The sequence below is a fragment of the Sorex araneus genome, chromosome 6 (genome assembly GCF_027595985.1).
Source record: "Sorex araneus isolate mSorAra2 chromosome 6, mSorAra2.pri, whole genome shotgun sequence".
NCBI classification, from domain to species: Eukaryota; Metazoa; Chordata; class Mammalia; order Eulipotyphla; family Soricidae; genus Sorex; species Sorex araneus.
In genome coordinates this window covers 155980879-156001246 of record NC_073307.1, presented here as the reverse complement: position 1 = coordinate 156001246, position 20368 = coordinate 155980879, and positions in this window count along the sequence as shown.

The window sequence follows — 20368 nt, the reverse complement described above, 5'->3', positions numbered from 1 at the left end:
TGGTATCTCATGGTTGTTTTGATCTGCATCTCTCTGACGATTAGTGATGTAGAGCACTTTTTCATGTGTCTTTTGGCCATTCGTATCTCTTCCTTGGTAAAGTTTCTGTTCATTTCTTCGCCCCATTTTTTGATGGGGTTGGATGTTTTCTTCTTGTAGAGTTCAACCAGTGCTTTATATACCCTTGATATCAACCCCTTATCTGATGGGTATTGTGTAAATATCCTTTCCCATTCTGTGGATAGTCTTTGTATTCCGGTCACTGTATCTCTTGCCGAGGAGCACTGCACCTTTACTCAAAACTTCTCTAGCTGACAGTTCTCCTATCATAAAGAGTTCATTCTTTCTTTTGCAAAAAAAAAAGAAAATCATCATTGACTTTTTATATTGTACAGAGTATGTATAGAGTGGGTAGCTCGGCAACTGGGGAGATCAGAAAGTGGCCCACCCACGGTCATGCTACATGGCAGAGAGGGAGCCCAGAGACAAATGCAAGGACTTGAAAGAGCGGGCTGTGTTGGAGGTGCTCTCAAAAATATTCTCTACTTACGCAGAAGCTCATATGGCTTTCATTTAAGAAGGAGTTGAGATCCAGAGAGATAGTACAGGGAAAACCAGAAACAGCCCCTGAGCACAGCTGCGTCTGACCCAACTACAGCAGAGTAGCTCATCAACCCCAACACCTGCTCTTGGTGTGGAAGAGCTGAGATACACAGGAATGACCTAAGTATCAGGAAAGGAATCAAGGAAACAAACGAATTTTAGAATGAGAGCTTAGGTACCAGAGCAATAGTACAGCAGGGAGGGCGTTTGCCTTGCATGTGGCAGTACTAAGTTCAATTCCCCAGCATCCAATATGTTTCCATAATTACCATCAGGAGTGATCCTTAGTGCAGAGCAGGGGGTAACTCCTGAGTACAGCTGAGTGTGATGCAAAAAAGCCAGCCTCATCCAAAATGAAAAAACAAAAAAAAGAATGAGAGCTTACCTGGGCAGAGTCAGGGACTTTACTGCTGCTTCAGTGTATTTTAGAAGAGGAAGGTGCCTCTATCTCTCTTCTGAGGTCTCTCTCTTGGAAGAAAAGGAACAATAAAAACAAGATCTTCAATAATGATAAACATCACTAAAAGAAAAGACCAGGACAGTAGCAGTTGTCTTCAGAATTTCAGTACCTAAGAAGAAGCTCGGTCCATGAGAGCCCCCTATAAAGCTTCTCTTCTCGGGACTGGGGCTATACACAGTGGGTATGGGGCTTGGCTTGTGTGCGCTGACCCGGGTTCCATCCCAGGCATCCCATATGATGCACTAGGAGTCATTCCTGAGTGCTGAGCCAGGAATAACACCTGAGCATCACTAGGTGTGACCGGAAAAAAAAAAAAGCAAAGCAAAATCAAAAGTTTCACTTATAAAGAGCCCTTCAATGAATACACGGAGAATAAAGGTAATGTATAAATCTTACCGTCTTGAGAGAGAGGTATTAATAATCTCCCTGACTATTCAAGAACTGAAACATTCAGAGAGATTAAGCTGTAGATTCAGGTTTAAGCGGCCACAGAAAAATATACTTCTGGAAACTTTTGATTGTGAACATTTTCAGCAGAAACAGAGAACAAGGAAACTCATGTAACTATCAGGAAGAGTTGAATTTTCTTTTGAAAAATGTACATCTTCTAGTTTTTCTGTACCATGGTTAGAAAAGTCCTAACGTTTTCTTTTTTTTTCCTATTTTTGCTTTATGGGTCACACCCAGCGATGCACAGGGGTTTCACCTGCCCTGCACTCAGGAATCACCCCTGACGGTGCTCAGAGGACCATATAGGATGTTGGGAATCTAACCCAGGTTGGCCGCGTGCGATTCAATCGCCCTACTGCTGTACTATTGCTACAGCCCCCAAAAGTCCTAACGTTTGATCCCTAGTTATATCTTTTCATCTATAAATATGAAGGGCTTCTTTATCATCATTTTAATCAATTCAGACCAAGATGAAGCACCGGGGTTTAGTTATTATGTACATCAAGTCTTTTCATCTAGGTAAAACATGGGCTTCTTTTACTTTTGAGATTGACTTTGTTGTATCACTGCGATTCAACAGACCATTGTAAAGCTGTTCATGATTGGGTTTCAGTCATGCAGTGTTCCACACCCATCTATCCACCAGTGTACCTTTCCCAAGACCAGTGTCTTCAGTTTTCCTCCAGTCACCACCACCCCACGCCCCCAGCCTGCCTCTATGCTCTTGGCAAGCAGAACTTCCTGGAAATTAGGCTAACTCTCCTAACCATCTCTGTGTAGAGTAGGAGTTCTGGCTTCCTCCAGCATCACATTCTTAGCCGCCTGTTTATAAAATGAGGCAATAACTGTAAATGAAAGTGAATGAGGCAACAGCTGTAAATTACATTGGAAGTGCTGGACCGATATTAATGTTCATTTAAGCTGTTGGGTTCAACTGCCAGACATCAGGGATTGTATCCAGGCTGCACAGCCTTTGTCATATTTCTGTTTCAATCTCCAAACCACTTCAATCTGTGTACCAAGCAGGATCAACCTCCATTGTCACAACCATTGTCACTGACTTTAGCTCAGTGCCTGGCACATAACAAAAATATGATAGTACATATTCCTGCTCGAAGAATTACCACAGTATTCAGATACTCACCACGGACATGTGTTTTCTAAGCAGCAGAGAACCTAGGAGAACAAAAATAGAAGCAAACAGTTAAGGATCTGAACTGCTTTGTGAGATGCTAAAGAAAAAGAACCTAATGCCCAGCCATGAAGAATGGTTGCAGTCCAAGAGTGCCTGAGACTGTGACTCATCTTATGGAACTTGACAGAGGACACATGTGCCCAGAAGAGAGTCAAAGGAGGAAAAAGAAACATGAATTTGCAACGTCCACTGGGAAGAACGTGACCAATCTCAAGAGAAAGGGACAAGAGGTTAAATCAACACCCCAAGAGCTACCCTAGACAACATATACAGAAAGAAACAAGTTTTTTTCAAATATGAAAAGTGTCCTCCTCTCTGCCATCCTGCAATGTTTTTTTTGTTTGTTTGTTTAATTTTTTTTTATTTTATCACCATGTGGAAAGTTACAAAGTTCTCAGTTATACAATATTCAAACACCATCCCTTCACCAGGGCCCATATTCCACCACCAAAATCCCCAGTAGACCCCCTGCCCGCCACCCCCAACTGTATAACTGATGAATTTCACTTCATTTTCTCTTTACCTTGATTATGTTCCATATTTCAACACCAAACTCACTATTATTGTGGGAGTTTTACCCCCAAACAAGATAGCCCTACTAAGGAAGCATTTGATAATTAGTTTTCCATTAAAAGATTGTATGTTTTCAGGTTTTAGAAAAGGTCATGCAGCCGCATTTGCGGCTGTGAGGCTCGGATGTGTCCCAGTCCCAAATCCCGGAGCCATGTTAGTTGCTGCTCAGTGTCGCCAGGGCTCCATCTGGAAAAGGTGTGCAGGCTGCACCTCCTCCTTCCGGCCCCCCGGTGTTGCTGGCCCCGATTCGGGTCCGGAGCATTTTCCGGGCCGTGTTGCTCACCAGAATGCCTGGCCGCTTCTCTGTTGAATGTATCAAAATGGCGCCAAGGGTGGGTCGAGGGCGTGACTTCCGGCGGCCGGGACCACTGGAGTTTTGGGCTGGCGCCGCCCCACTACAGTGCCCCCCCGTGGCTCGGATGTGTCCCAGTCCCGAATCCCGGAGCCGTGTTAGTTGCTGCTCAGTGTCGCCAGGGCTCCATCTGGAGAAGGTGTGCAGGCTGCACCTCCTCCATCCGGCTCCCCAGTGTTGTTGGCCCCAATTATCCTGCAATGTTTTTTGAGAGTTGAGCAAACCCTTCTGACCTTGCCCTTCTCCAACAGAAGGACTTAAATCAACACAGTCCTTCTGGGCCTGTTTTCAGCCCTAGCAAAAGGCTCCTCCCCCCTTAGAATTCCCTCTTTCCCCTCTTCTCTCCGCCCTCCCTCCCGCCCTCTCCCCTGCCCTCTCTCCCCTTTCTCTTTCTGCTACATTAATTTCCCTCCTAATTCTCCTCTATCTCTCCTCCTTTTAGTCCTCTCACCTAGCCTTCTCTCCCTTTCTTCCTCTGACCCCCTGCTCTTCCCCTCCATCTTTTCTCTCCCAGCCTCTCTGTCTTTTCTCTTTTCCTCCAATCTGTTCTACTCCCTCACTCTCCCGGAACCCTCCTGTCCAGCTAATTCTCCCTCTCTCCTTCATACTCTTTCTCTCACTCGTCCCCTATCCCCGCATCACTTCCTACTTCTCTGGGCTCACAACTCCTTCCTCTTTTTCTCTCTCCCCCTTCCTTCCCCTCCAACCTCAGACCTTCCCATTCAGCCCTCTCCCTCCTCTCTCCCAGGTCTCTTCCTCTCCCTCCTTCCTATTCCCCACTGTCCTCCCAGTAGCATTGGCCCTGCAGAAGCACACCTGCTCATTGACGGGCTTCGTTGCATCTCTGCTAACTCTCTGCTTCATTGTTCCGTACAATAAGAAGCAGGTTCCTGTGTCATCTAGGTAACCTGGAGGTGAGCAGCAAGTGTGGCCCTGACCTGGAGACCTCCTGCATTTGCTTAACCTCCGAACAACACCCGCCGCCCAGACGCTATAGCTCACCTTGCCTGCCGCCGCCAGCACCAGCACCCAGGGACACCCAGCAGAATTCAGCACCAGGTAGGCTACTCTTGTTGGGTTTCATTGGGGGTTTTTTTTGGCCCTGAAGGACTGCTGCTCACCTGCCTTTTGGTACTTTAGCTTTCAATTCCCTCTGGTCCCTTAAGCATAAGTCGCCCACCCCATTTCCCCTCTATTTCTTTAATATCCTATCCAAGAAATCCTAGGCACCACATCAGGACTCCTAAACCCTTCCGGTGTGATCCCTGAGTAGTTCGGAGTGAGCCCTGGGCGCGCAGGGAGGGGCCCAACACCTCCTCCCCAAACCAACATAAAGGGCAGTGGGGAGAGCTGCACCCCCACAGTGACTAACTGGACAGTTTGCAGAGCCCCCACGGTGGGTGAGGCTGGCCAGGCTGAGCTGATGGGGACTGCGAGGGAGCTGAAACCAGGATGGCAGAGGAAAGGGAGGACCAGGAGGAAGAAGGAAGTGGGGAGTCCCCCCTCATTTATTACATGAAACACCTCAAACTCCCTTCTTTCAACTCTCCCTTGTGGGTTTTGTCTTTTGCTTTGGGGTTTAGATTTATTTGCAGATTCTGACTCTTTTATTTTTTTGCGGGTGGGAGGTTCGGGGTGGGGGGGAGCGGCGGTCGGTGTGAATTTGGATTTTTACTAGACCAAACCTTGTGTGTTCTTTTGACCATGAAACTGTTAAAAGGAAACCCAGGATCCCACCGAGCAAGTAGATAGATGACTCAGGATATCTGGTGTGTGACTGTGACTTTAACTTTGGAAATCTAAGTACACAATCCCAAGATCCACCGCGGTCCCAGGAATACACACCGCCCACTTTTTTGAGTGGCGGCCTAGTCTAGCTGGCAAGGCCTTTCCAAAACGGAAACTAATCGAAAACTTTCTCGTCGAATCAGAGGAGCAGAATTTGGGCCCTGCCTAAGCCCAGCTCTGCCCCCAAAACCTCTTTGGCTCTGGGCCTCGGGTCGAAGCCACTCACCCACTCCTAGTTCCACGGAACCTCAGAGTAGAACTACTCGCCGATCAGAGACACAGCCTGGCAGCAGCAGTGCGTGGTTCCGAGTTGGATCCCAGAGCACTTTAACTCCTGTGATGTCAAAGGAACCACTAGAGACGAGGAATCCCGCGAGCAACAGGGCGGGAATGAGCTTCTAGGAGAAACTCAGATGACCGCCTTCCCCGCGCTCCACGGGGATGTGCCCAGCATGCCGCATGCGTCCTGCCCTCAGGGGGTTGTGCCCAGAATGCCGCATGCGTGCACAAGCCTGACGCTCTAGGCGCACCTCATCCCTGTGTCCGCTGGGCGGTAGACTTGAGGTCCGCACAGGCCATAGAGCTTAAGTTATCCCCGCCACTGCCCATCAGAAGGAGGCAGAGGGCTTAGTTTTACTTCTGGAGTCCGGACTCAGGCTCAGGTCCTGCACTTGCCCGCGAGGCTTTTCAGCCTATTGCAAGTAACTCTACCACCCCCTCCCCCTGGCTTCAGTGGAATTTGGGATTCTCCTGAAAAGACCCTCCAGTGGAACTTGGGGCCCTCCCCTAGTGGAATATCCTTTCCCATTCTGTAGACTGCCTTTGTATTTTGGTCACTGTTTCTTTTGAGATGCAGAAGTTTCTTAGTTCAAGACAGTCCCATTTGTTTATCTCTGTTTTCAATTGCTTGGTCAGTGGCGTGTCATTTTTGAAAATACCTTCAGTTTCAATGTCGTGGAGGGTTTTGCCAACCTTGTCTTCCAGGAACCTTAGGGATTCCGGTCTGATGTTGAGATCTTTAGCCATTTTGACCTGACTTTTGTACATGGTGGCAGGTAGAGATCAGAGCCCATTTTGTTGCATGTAGCTGTCCACTTTTGCCAGCACCATTCGTTGAAGAGGCTTTCCTTGCTCCAATTCACATTTCTTGCTCCCTTATCAAAGATTAGATGATCATCTATTTGAGGGTGTGTGTGAGGATATTCAACCCTGCTCCATTGGTCTGTGGCTCTGCCTTTCTTCCAGTATCCTGCTGTTTTAATTATTACCGCTTTGTAGTAGAGATTGAGGTTGAGGAGGGTGATTCTTCCCATATTCTTTTTCTCAAGCGTTGCTTTAGCTATACATGGGGGCTTATTGTTCCATATGAATTGCAAGAGTGTTCGCTCTATTTCTCTGAAAAATGTCATGGGTATCCTTATAGGGATCACAATGAATGTGTACAATGCTTTGGGGAGTATTGCCATTTTGGCAATTTATTTCTACCAGTCCATGAGCAGGGGATATCCTACCATTTCCTCGTGTCCTCTTTTATTTCTTGAAGTAGCGTTTTGTAGTTTTCTTTGTACAAGTCCTTTGCCTCCTTAGTTAAACTGATTCAGAGGTACTTGATTTTCTGAGGCACTATTGTGAATGGGATTGCTTTTTTTATGTCGCTTTTTTCTCTATCATTATTTGCATATGGGAAAGCCAAGGACTTTTTGGTATTGATTTTATAGCCTACAACTTTACTGTACAAGTCTAATGCTTCTAGGAGTTTCTTGGTTTTAGGGTTCTCTAAGTACAGTATAATATCATCTGCAAATAGTGGGAGCTTGATTTCTTCCTTTTCTACCTGAATGGAGGGCTAACTTTTTTACCAGATACTCTAGTCTCTGCCATGCTAAGTAGGATGGAGTATTAAAGTAGAACAAAAATACCAAATGACACACCAGAACGTTTGTATGGAGCCTAATTCAGTTTTAAAAGAATAGAAATAATATCTTGATGACTTGACATTAGTAATCAAACCATTCTAAACTGCTTGTATTTTATAAGCTATGGTCATTTATAACTCATAACAATCTTTGGCTACTGTTCACTTCTAATTGATGTCAATAATAATAGCGATCTGTATAAAAATAAAAAGAAAAGGCGCGGGCGAGGGAAGGGATGCCTCACCGCACCGAGCCAGGCACAGGACCTAGGGCAGCAGCTGTCTCTCCCGCCACCCGAGTTCGGTAACCTCCGGCTGCTTCCCCCACCCCGGGGAGGTTGATGGCGAAGATGTGGCAGGCGGAGGAAGGAACGGAGCCATGATGGTTGGTCTCACTTGCAGTTTATTCCAATCTTCTCTCTATACACTCTCCGGACCTATACACTTTCCCCCCCTCACCTTCTCTCCGAAATCCTTTTATTGATCACGGCCCTTCCAAAGGGCGCAATACATTGCCATCACCAAAGGCACCAAAAGATCTTACAGGAAGCACATTGAGGCAACATAATTCTCTTAGACCTGCAGGCCTTTAATCTAGGCCCCCCAGAAAGAAGATACAAAACCCAAACTGAAGCATTCATTGGGCTGAAAGCACTCGGATTTACATCCCAAAGACCAGGCTGGGCTGCAGCAAGAAATCTACATGTCAATTACAAACTAGACAGCACCTGAAGTTTACATCCCAAAGACTAGGCTGGGCCAGAGCCTGGAATCTACAGGGTCAAAGATCAGCTAGGTTTTTGAAACAAAGGTTTCTGTGACAAAACTCCAGAAGGCATCTGGAAAAGGGGAAATATTCCAACATCGATTAACATGTATATACAGTCCTTAGATCTTCCAAGACAATCCTAATATTCAGAGATCTGTTTCAAAATATCCTGAAAATGTCAGGGGTCTTGTTAATCACACGTGTAACCCTTGATGTGAATGAATCTCAAAACCTTGCCAGGACGATCAACCCAAACACCCACATATGGTGTTTGTGCTTTTTCATGGGTTTTCACGTTCAATTGAGGTTTTCAGTGAGAGTGATGCAAGAGCAAAAGGCAGAGATTCTGTTGCTGGTGCCTGAGCCATAGGACAGCAGGTAGGGTTCTTGCCTTGCTCGTGGCTGATACAGGTTCTACCTATTCACATGCTAGAAGGTTCCCCAGTACCTGAGGCAGAGGCAGAAGTAAGCCCTGCCAGGTACAGGCCCCCCGAAAACCAAAGAAACAAGCAAGAATAAATTCCTTTATCTTTTTGTTCTTTATTTTGAAAGGCTGGTAGATTTCCATACAATTAAAGAAATAAGACAGAACTCTCACATTTATTCTTTTCCCTAAAATACCCCAATGTAAACAGCTTACATAGATATAGATACAGACTGCAATATCACTATGAATTTTAGCAGTTATCTTACTTGGATCAAATGGACAACGAAGGAAATTTTAACATGCCAATTTCTCAAATTCCAAGTTTTATTTCATCAAATTCTAACACATTCTGCACTGAGAAGCGGGGTCATGTTTTTTAAAACCATCTTGCAACTTTTAAGGATTATCTGTGGGGCTTCTAGAATTATCCATAAAAGTCAGGAAAGACAATTTGTTTGTCTTGCCATACCCAATAGTGTTCTATGGTTGTTCCCAATGGTGTTGAGGGAACCATGTAGCACCAGAGACTGAACCTGGGGCTGTGGCATGCAAGACAGGTGTTGTAGCCCTTTGAGCTCTCTCCCTGCACAAGCAAGAAAATGTTGTTCTCAAGTTTAAGATCATACTTATGCATTGTCTTACAAAGTTTTTTAGGGTCGCCAGGAGACAGCTTGGTGGTACACTCTCCTTCTGGATGCCAAATAATACATATTAAGTCACCAAGTGAAGCAGGAGTAGGTCCCCCACACGGTCCAGAAAGAATGTGGACTCCCTCTCCTGTATCCAGTTTCAGAACAGCATAATCAACTTTCCACAGCTACCTCAAACCAATGGTCAGGAGAGAAGCAGTTCTCTTCCTTCTCCATGGCCTCTTCCTAACCAAATGTCACCTTTACACGCTCACTAACTATGCCTGCCTACTCAGTTTGATCTATGGTAGTGTCACAGGATAAGGCCCCGGTAGCCCCCAAACACCAAACTCTCAGGCTCACACCATGGTGAGCATCACTAAGCAAAGTGGGCTGTGACATTCTCTCCCTGGCAGATTAAGAAGATAAATCTAACTTGGCAACAAGAACTCTTTCGCTTTGCGAAAATCCAAGTGTTCTCTGTGAATTCCAGTCAGATATTTGGTATCAGTGAGTGGCAGAGGCTCCCCTCACAACTTGACCAATCATCATTTCTTTTCTACGAGATAAATTTATTTGATTATCTTACTCCAGTCAACTCTGCCCTCCACACACACACCCAGTGGAATACAAGAAATTTCCCTTAAGGCCGGGTAAGAAACTGAATTTTCACCATTCTCAATACGCATCACTGTCAAATTCTTCATCCTTATTGACACCTATTTCTAGATACCACCTAGGAAAATTCTGCTCCATATGACTAAGAATAGAACGTATACAGGGGCCAAACTCAATAAGCGAAGGACTATTTCCATGGAGATTCAAATTCAGACCAGCGGCATGCATGTCCACCAGCGAACCCTCTGCAATAACACAGGGAAGACAGAGGCCCCAAAGAAAAAAGAGCTGTGATAGGTAATGACATCATTATTTTCACTTATTTCCAGGAAACACCTTCGAGTGACCATGTGGACAGAGGGAAACTATGTCTACCTAGCCCAACATTCCTGCTCTCGCTGAGCCTGAGGGATCACAAGGCAAGACTCCGTACACTTTGGCTTTCCTTCTGGGTGACCAATTATATATATCAAGCCACTAATTGATGCAGGACTCAGTCCCTTGTAGAGTCCATAAGGAACTTGGGCTTTCTCTTTTTTCAGTTTCAGAACAGCATAATCAAGACTTTCATCAGCTACCTCAAACCAAGGGTCAACAGAGAAGCATTTCTCTTCCTTCTGCAGGGCCACTTCATAACCAAATGACACCTTTACACACCGACTGACTATGTCTGCCCACAGGGTTTGATCTACTCCCTCTCCCACAATATCTCTTATCACATGCCAACAAGTCAAAATGAACTGCTTGTGAAAAACAAAGCAGGTGGCACAGCCCCTTTTCCCCCTGTGGTCCCATGAGAGGTACCCGAGTGAGCCACTGAGATTATAAAGCAGTTTGTGTACTATAACTTGAGTAGAGTCATTGATAAGTTTTGAAAAGTTTGTTTTGTGTAATTTAAAGAAGCTGGCTTTTCTTTTGGCTCTCTTGACTTCCTTCTCAAAGTTTTCTCTGAACTTTTCACTTTCTGTTTTTAACCCGGGGGTGCTCCTTGTTTCTCTCCCCTGACTCAAAATTCTGAGCTGTGGCTGAACTTGAGCTCCTCTTCGCAAACACAACCTCAAAGAGCCTGCCCTCCAGTTCATGCACAAGCTGGGAGCTCTGTAGAATATAGTCCAGGTTTTCCATGGGTTTCCTTCCAGACACTATTCTCCATAGAGGGTAGCAACTTCCCATCCCAACGCAAAGCCTCCTTAATGGTTTCTCCTTTGAAACCACAGACATAGAGTTTGTTCCTTTGCTTTGGAAGATGACTGCACTCCAAATCTTTACTGCCCACTTCCCAACTGCATGAATACAAAATTTAAGCCTCTCTTACTCGTCCTTCCCAATGGCACAGCATTAGAAGTTCTTCAGTGTCAGGGGAATAAGACCCATCATTGTTACTGTATTTGGCATATAAATAAACCCCAGGGAGCTTGCCAGGCTCTTTCCCGTGTGGGCAGTAGACACTCAGTAGCTTGCCAGGTTCTCCAAGAGGGAGAACTTGGCTATCAATGGTCGCGCAGCTGCATTGCTGCCGCATAGTTCTGGGAGCTTGGTTTTATAATCTCTGGATGTTGGCCGTTGATGGGATTTCACGGCACCAGAGGTAGTTTATAAGTGTGACTGCCTAGCTACTGGAAAACGGGCAATCTGGGTGGAAGAGGCCCAGTCCCAATCTAAGCAGCCTTGGAGATCTCGGCCCCAGGTTCCACACACCTGGGTTCCTCTGCTGGTTCCTTCATGTGTGAGGTTCATTCGAAAAATTTGTCCTAAAATTTAAAGATGATATGTAAAAATTCTGGATTATTAGTCTTTTCATGAAAGTCCTACAGGAATCGCAGAAACAGTGTCAAGATTATGAATACAGTGAAGTAGGAATTTGAGCGGGCATCCAAATGTTAAGCTGTTTTCTGTCCCATCAGATCAGTTAAGCTCATACTGCTGCTATCTTGTTATATTTTTCTGAAAAAGTTGAGGATAAACATTTTTTCTAGGCCCACCAAAATCAGACTCTTAAAATATTATTTTTTTCAGTTCTCTTTTTTCAATTTATGAGTTTTGGGAGCTGTACCAGAATACGCTCAGGACATACTCTTGGACCTGCACTCACTCCTGGTGGGGCTCCAAACCCAGATCAGTTGTGTTCAATGCATATGCCCTACCCCCTGTGCTATCTCTCCAGCATGTAGAGTATTATTTGTAGTATTGTTAACTATCAACTACACGGTTTTTACTTTTTTCCAAGCACGGTGATGAAGTCCAACAGATACTTATTTGTAAAATGTCAAACTCAACAGGGGTAAGTTCCCATAGTTTCTTACCGGGCGTGAAATGTAAAAACCAGCACTAATGAACTAATCATATGAGCAAAATAATAGAGTTATTTCTAATAATAAAAACCTTTCACCTAAGCATCTATTATATAAAGACTGAAATTATTTCTCTTGTTACATCCATTAATATCCAGAGAAATAGTACAACGAATAAGGCCCTTATCTTGCATGCAAACCACACAGTTCAATCCCTGGCACTCCAGAGGGTCCCCCAGGCCCTGCCAGGAGTGATCCTTAAGCCCAGAGTTATGAGTAATCCCTGAGCACCAGCAGGGGTGACACAAAAACAAACGAAAGTTGCAAAGGTAACTACTGCTGCCAGGAGAGTATTCAATGACATATTTTTAAATCTTATGAAATAAAAAGAAACATACATTTTCTTTCTTTTAGACAGAGAAACTGTAGCATAGAACTTTTTTTTGACAGACTCATATTCTATGGCTGCAAATAACTACTTTAAAGTGCACATCGGATCCCCAAGTACTTACTTCAATATCTTTATTAGACCATACAATCTTCTTAAGAAGGGAGGATGAGGTGGGGAGAATTTTTAAATCTCTAGTTTCCTTTTAAATATGAATTTATTTAAAAACCAGGGCAAGGAAGAGAAATTAAATGAGAACGATAAATCAAATACCAGAAATTCCCACAGAAACTGAGAGTACCTAATCCTTCTGCCTCAGTGGCAATTTGTCCCCAATCACAAACGTCAATCCATGTGTGTCCAAAGAAGTGGGTGCAGGAGGCCAGAGACATAGTACAACGGTAGCACATTTGCCTTGAATATCGTGGACCAGGGTTTGATCCACGGCATCCCGTAACTGCACCCCCCTTCCACACTGGCAGGAGTGATTCCTGAGTACAGAGCCAGGAATAAACCTCCTGAGCAATGCCGGGTTTGACCCAAATAGAAAAAAAAAAAAGTGGGAGCTAATGTGTAAGCCATCACTGGCGAATAAGGGACTGACAAAGCCAGGATTGGTGTGACGATTAAATGTAGCATCACCTGTCCCAATGCCTAGTGTAATTATTGGCCCATTAATAGGAAATTTTTATTTCAGAGAGATAAAGTAACATAAATTTATTCTGTCCATACAGGAACTGTCAAATTACTTCCCCAGAGTCGGTAGTGCGTTTACATTGCACACGTCAGACCCAGGTTCAATTCCCAGCATCCCATATGGTCCCCTGAGCACCGCTAGGAGTAATTCCTGACTGCAGAGCCAGGAGTAACCCCTGAGCATTGCTGGGTGTGACACAAGAAGCCCCCCCACTTCCGCATCCCGGAAAAAGAATCAGAGATTTCCCTGGCAGAGTCAGGAACTTGACTGCTGCTTTAGTTGTTGTTAGAAGAGGTTTTCCGTCTCTACCTCTCCTCTGAGGTCTCTCTCTTCAAAGAATATGAACAATAGAAATGAGATCTGCAATAATGACAAACATCACTAGAATAAAAGGCCAGGACAGTAGCAGCTACCTTCAGGATTTCAACATCTAAGAGGAAACTCAGTCCATTGAGAGCGCCCTACAAAGCTTCACTTCAGTGGCTGGAGGTGTATAATAGTGTGCAGGGGGCTTGGCTTGTGCCCCTCACCCAGGCTCCAGCCTCCGCATCCTATATGATGCCCCATGTACCGCTAGGAGTGACTCCTGACCGTCGAGCCAGGAAAAAGCCCTGAGCATCGCTAGGTTCGGGGATTAAAATTAAAACAAAGCAAAAAGCTTCACTTATGAAGAGCCTTCAATGAATACACGGAGAACAGAAGGTATCTCAAATAAAGCTTACAGTCCTGAGACAGAGGGATGAATAATCTCCCCTTACTATTCAAGAACTGAAACATTCAGAGACATTACGCTGAGGCTCACGCGGCCCCAGAAAAATATGCTTTGGGTAACTTCTGATTATGAACATTATGAAAGTCATGAAGCTATCAGAGTTAGTTTTTCTCTTGGAAATTTAGTTTTTGATACTAACGTTTTATCCCTAGTTATTTCTTTTCTATTTTTTTCAATTTTTTTAATGGAATAACCATGAAAAAAGTTACCAAGCTTTCAGGTTTAAGTCTCAGTCGTACAATGATCAAATACCCATCCCTTCTCCAGTGCACATGTTCCACTACCAAGAACCTCAGTAAACCTCCCAACCCACCCCCCACAACATGTGTGGCTAATGATTTTCACTTTACTCTCTGTATACTCTGATTACATTCGACATTTCAACAGAAAACTCACTATTATTATTAGGAATTTCCCCCCAACTATCAAACCTGCTGAAAAGGCATCATTTGATAATTTGCTTTACATTGCTGAGAACAACCAGAATATGAGGTCCCGCTATCGCGACAGCAGCCGCAGGGTTTTGGATTTCTGGTATTTTAGTAATTAAGTCCAGAGAAATTTCTGCCAGAAGTTGCATCACTGCAAGCTCGTACTTCCAGATAGTAGATTCTAAAAGATGGTGCTCTCCATGTGGCCACCACCACCGTCAACTCGAAAAGGAAAAGCCAAGAGAGAAAAATCTTTTCCCTCCCGGGGCGGCATGGGGTCGCAGCTCAGTTCACAGTCTAGGGGCACTCCTGTAAAGAAGCCGCTGGGTGCTGAAATTAGTTAGTAGGCCTCCGGGATCATGGTCTTTTAGGAGCAGAGGAGCCTTTCGTGTGCGGCTGCTCCGGGTCTCCTAGTTATTTCTTTTCATCAGTAAATATGAAGGACTTCTACTTTATCATCATTTTAATCAATTCAGACCAAGCTGAAACACCAGTGTTCAGTTATTATGTCTCATAAGTCTTTTATTCTAGGTAAAGTATGGGCTTCTTTTTTTGTTTTTGTTTTAAAAAAGATGTTTTATTATAAAATGATGCTTTAAATAAAAAACATTTTTTTCTTATCAATGAATCACGTGAGGGTGTAGTTACAGAGTTTCATGCCTGTGTTACAGTTACACAATACTCGAGTATCCATCCCTCCACCAGTGCCCATTCACCTCCACTGATGACCCCAGGGTCCCTCCCCCACCATGCTGTCTCCCCCCACCCCGTGACAGGGAATTCCTTATTGTTGTCTCTCTCCTTTTGGGTGTTATGGTTTGCAATGGAGATACTGGGTGGCTATCGTGTTCAATCTGCTTTCAACCCACCTCTCCCATCCTGAGTGGATTCTCCACTACACTTTAGTTGGTGTTCCCTTCTCTATATGAGCTGCCCTCTCCCCCAGTATGTAATATCATCTTCAAAGCCGTGGAGCAGGCCTCCTGATACTTATTGCTACTATTCTTGGGTGTTAGTCTTCTACTCTGTTATTCTATATCCCACAGATGAGTGCAATCTTTCTATGTCTGTCTCTTTCTTTCCGACTCATTTCACTTTGCATGATACCTTCCATGTTGATCCACTTATATGCAAAGTTCATGACTTCATCATTTTTGACAGCTGCATAATATTCCATTGTTCAGATGTAGCAAAGTTTCTTTAACCAGTCATCTGTTCTCGGGCATTTGGGTTTTTTCCACATTCTGGCTATTGTAAACAGTGCTGCGAAGAATATACAGGTGCAGATGCCATTTCGACTGTACTTTTTTGCCTCTCCGGGATATATTCCCAGAAGTGGTATGTATTTCTAGTTCATATGGGAGCTCAATTTCTAATTTGATGAGGAGCGGCCATATTGTTTTCCAGAAGGGTTGAACCAGTCGGCATTCTCACCAGCATTGTAGGAGGGTCTCTTTCTCCCCACATCCACACCAACAGTGGTTGCTTCTGTTTTTTGGATGTGTGCCAGTCTCTGTGGTGTGAGGTGGTATCTCATAGTTGTTTTGATCTGCATCTCCCTGATGGTTAGTGATGATGAGAATTTTTTCATGTGCCTTTTGGCCGTTCGTATTTCTTCCTTGAGAAAGTTTCTGTTCATTTCTTTGCCCCATTTTCTGATGGGGCTGGATGTTTTCTTCTTGTAGAATTCAACCAGTGTCTTATATACCCTTGATATTAACCCCTTATCAGATTGGTATTGGGTGAATTTCCTTTCCCATTCTATAGATTGCCTTTGTATTCGGGTCACTGTGTCTTTTGTGGTGCAGAACTTCTTACTTTAATATAGTCCCATTTGTTTATTTCTATTTCTACTTGATTGCTTAGTTCCGTGTCATCTTTGAAAATACTTTTGGCTTCAATATCATGGAGGGTTTTTCCACCTTGTCTTCAATATACCTCATGGATTGTGGTCTGATGTTAAGTTCTTTAATCCATTTTAATCTGACTTTTGTGCATGGTGTTAGGTCGAGGTCTAAGCCCATTCCTTTGCATGTGGTTGACCAATTATGCCAGCAGCATTTGTTGAAGAGACTTTCTTTGCTCCACTTCACATTTCTTGCTCCTTTATCAAAGATCAGATGATCATATGTTTGAGGTTGCATGTAGGGATATCACCCTTTTCCATTGATCGGCGGCTCTGCCTTAGTTCCAGTACCATGCTGTTTTAATTGTTACCACTTCGTAGTAAAATTTGAAGTTGTAGAGGGTGATACCACCCATCGTCTTTTCCCCAAGAATTGCTTTAGCAATTGTGGGCGTTTGTTGTTCCATATGAATGTCAGGAGTGTTTGATCAATTTCTTTGAAGAATTTTATGGGTATCCTTAGAGGGATCGCATTGAATCTATATAGTGTTTTGGGGAGTATTTCCATTTTGACAATGTTAAGTGCTCCTATCCATGAGCAGGGAATATGCTTCCATTTCCTCATGTCCTCTTTTATTTCGTTGAGTAGCGTTTTCTAGTTTTCCTTGTAGAGTTCCTTTACCTCCTTAGGCTGATTCCGAAGTACTTGATTTTCTGGGGAACAGTATGAATGGGATTTTTTTCAAATGTCACTTTCCTCTGTCTCACTATTTGTGTATAGGAAGGCCATGGGTTTTGGGGTATTGATTTTATAGCCTGTAACTTTGCTATACAAGCCTATTGTTTCTAGGAGTTTCTTAGTGGAAGTTTTAGGATTCTCTAGGTCTAGAGTCATGTCATCTGCAAATAGTGAGAGCTTGATTTCTTCCTTTCCTATCTGAATACACTTAATGTATTTTTCTTGCCTAATTGCTATTGCAAGTACTTCCAGTACAATGTTGAACAGAAGTGGTGAGAGTGGGCATCTTTGTCTTGTCCCTGATCTTAGAGGAAAGGCCCGAAGTGTTTCTCCATTGAGGATAATGCTTGCCATGGGTTTGTGGCAGATGGCTTCAACTATCTTGAAGAAAGTTCCTTCTAAACCTATTTTGGTGAGAGTTTTCATTATAAGTGGGTGTTGAATCTTGTCATATGCTTTCGCTGCATCTATTGAAATGATCATATGGTTTTTATTTTTACTTTTGTTGATGTGATGGATTATGTTGATTATTTTCCGAATGTTAAACCATCCTTGCATCCCTGGGGTGAATCTTACTTGGTTGTGATGTATGATATTGTTGATGAGTTGTTGGATTCTATTTGCTAATATTTTGTTGAGAATCTTCGCATCCGTTTTCATCAGGGATAATCGCCTGTAGTTTTCTTTATTAGTGGTATCTTTGTTTGCTTTTGGTATTAGGGAGTTATGAGCCTCATAGAAACTGTTTGGTAGAGTCCCTGTTTATTCAATTTCCTTGAAAAGCTTAAAGAGAACTGGCAACAGATCCTCTTTAAATATTTGGAAGAATTCACTAGTGAATCCATCCGGGCCTGGGCTTTTGTTTTGGGGAAGACATTTGGTAACAGGATCAATTTCCTTGATATTAATGGATCTATTCAGGTATTCCAAGTCTTCTTAATTCAGTCTTGGGAGATTGTAGGAATCAAGAAATTTGTCCATTTCTTTTAGATTCTCTTGTTTCATGGCATAGATATTTTCAAAGTAGTCTCTGATGATCTTTTGAAGTTCATTGGTTTCTGTTGTGATATCCCCCTTTTCACTTCTGATTCGGTTTATTAGTGTTCTCTCTTTCTTTTTTGGTGAGTCTTGCTAGCGATTTATCAATCTTGTTTATTTCCTCAAAGAACCAGCTCTTTGTTTCATTGATCTTTCGGATTCTTTTTTGGGTTTGCATATCATTGATTTCCTCTCTAAGTTTTATTATTACTTTCATTTGGTCTGGCTTGGGTTCCTTTTCCTGGTTCTTTTCTAAGATCTTGAGCTGTGAAGTCAAGCTCTCTATGTAGGCCCTTTCTTCCCTTCCTAAGAATGCTTGCAGAGCTATAAATTTTCCCATTAACACAGCTTTAGCCACATCCCATAGGTACTGGTAGCTTGTGTCTTCATTCTCATTTGTTTCAAGGTACCTTTTGATTTCTTTCCTTGATTTACTTCATTGACTTGTTTAATTTCCAGGTGTTTGATTTGGTTCTCCGTGTCTGTGTGTGCTTAGCTTCTATCTTCAGTGCATTGTGGTCTGAAAAGATACTTGATACAATTTCTATCTTCCTGATTCTATTGAGGTATGTTTTGTGACCCAGCACGTGGCCAATTTTGGAAATTGTTCTGTATGCACTGGAAAATAATGTATGTTCTTTCTTTGGGGAGTGTAAAGCTCTGTATAGGTGTATTAGCCCTCTCTTTTCTATTTCTTCATTCAGGGCCATAGTTTTCTTGCTGCGTTTTAATCTTGTTGATCTAACTAAAGCTGATAAGGCAGTGTTGAAGTCTCTGACTACTATTGTGGTGGTACCAATGTCCTCCTTAAAATCTGTTAGCAATTGTTTTAAGTATTGAGCTGGTCCTTCATTGGGTGCATATACGTTTAAGAGTGTGATTTCTTCCTGCTGTATATATCTCCTGATTATTAAAAAATGACCTTCGCTGTCCCTTCTAATCTTTTTCAACCCAAATCTATGTTGTCAGATACTAGTATGGCCACTCCAGCTTTTTTGAGGGAGTTGTTTGCTTTCAGGATTGTTTTCCAGCCTTTAATTTTGAGTCTGTGTTTGCTCTGACTACTCAGATGCAGATAATCTTTTCAAAGATTAGGTGTTCATACAACTGGGGTGGTGTTTAGGGATATTCCACCCTGTTCCATTGGTCTGAGGCTCTGCCTTTGTTCCAGTACCATGCTATTTTAATTGTTACTGCTTTGTAGTAGAGTTTAAGGTTGGGAAAAGTGATGCCTCCCATCGTCCTTTTCCCAAAAATTGTTGTTGCGTGAACGTTTGTGTGGTCGGAGACGCTGAGTCAAGGAACGCGGAAGAAATGTATTTCATGGAGGATCTAGGTTCTCTCTGACTCTTAGACAAAGGTAGAGAGGCCCAAAATCTTCTTTTATTGATCATGGAACCTCTTAAGGGCGCAATACAGTGACATTACCAAAGGCATCCAAAGAAGTTACAGAAGGAGCATTGAGGCAGCAGAGCATGCATTGTCTCCAAAATGGAAACTGTTCTTGGGTGATAAGCACTTGCATTTACATCCCAAAGATAAGGCTGGGCCTGCACCTGAAATCTACATCCCAAACACTAGGCTGGGCCAGAGCCTGAAATCTATAATCTCAAAGATCAGGCCTGGCTAACATCTGAGATCTGCATGTCAAAGACCAGCCAGGCTTCTGTGAGAAACAGAAAAACTGCCCCTTTTCAATATACTGAAATTATTTACAGACGGCAGCTTGAAGGGGGAAAATGTTCAGCTTCATCCAAACCACAGGACACAAAAGAAATCTCACCCATTTTCATGGGTCCCTATGTTCCTGCCCATTATACGGTACCGTCTACATGGGTTCGCCCGGATAGCTCAGTCCAGCCCCAACAGAGGGCACACACTGAGATTTTTTATTTCATCTGCTGAATCCTTTAGTAGTGACACTTTTGTTTTTAGCTTTCTTATTTCTTCTCTAATTTCTTCCTGTATTTTGTTGGCTGTCCATTCGACTATTTCTCTCATGTCCTCTTTTAATTTAATGGATATCCATTCCACCGTTTCTTTGAGTTCGTTGAACATCCTCAACATTTTTTTTTTCTTTTTGGGTCACAACCGGCGATGCACAGGGCTTACTTCTGGCTCATGCACTCAGGAATCACTCCTGGCGATGCTCAGGGGACCATATGGGATGTTGGGAATCAAACCCAGGTTGGCCGCGTGCAAGGCAAACGCCGTACCCGCTGTGCTATCACTCCAGTCCCCAAACATCCTCAACATTTAATTTCCAAATTCTTTATCTGAGAGATTATATTTGTGGGAATTTCCTGATGAGGCTTCAGGGCTCTTTTCTTCATCTGCGCTATTTCTTCATGTTGCTGTGGTAATATGAAGGTGGGTCCCTTCAGTTC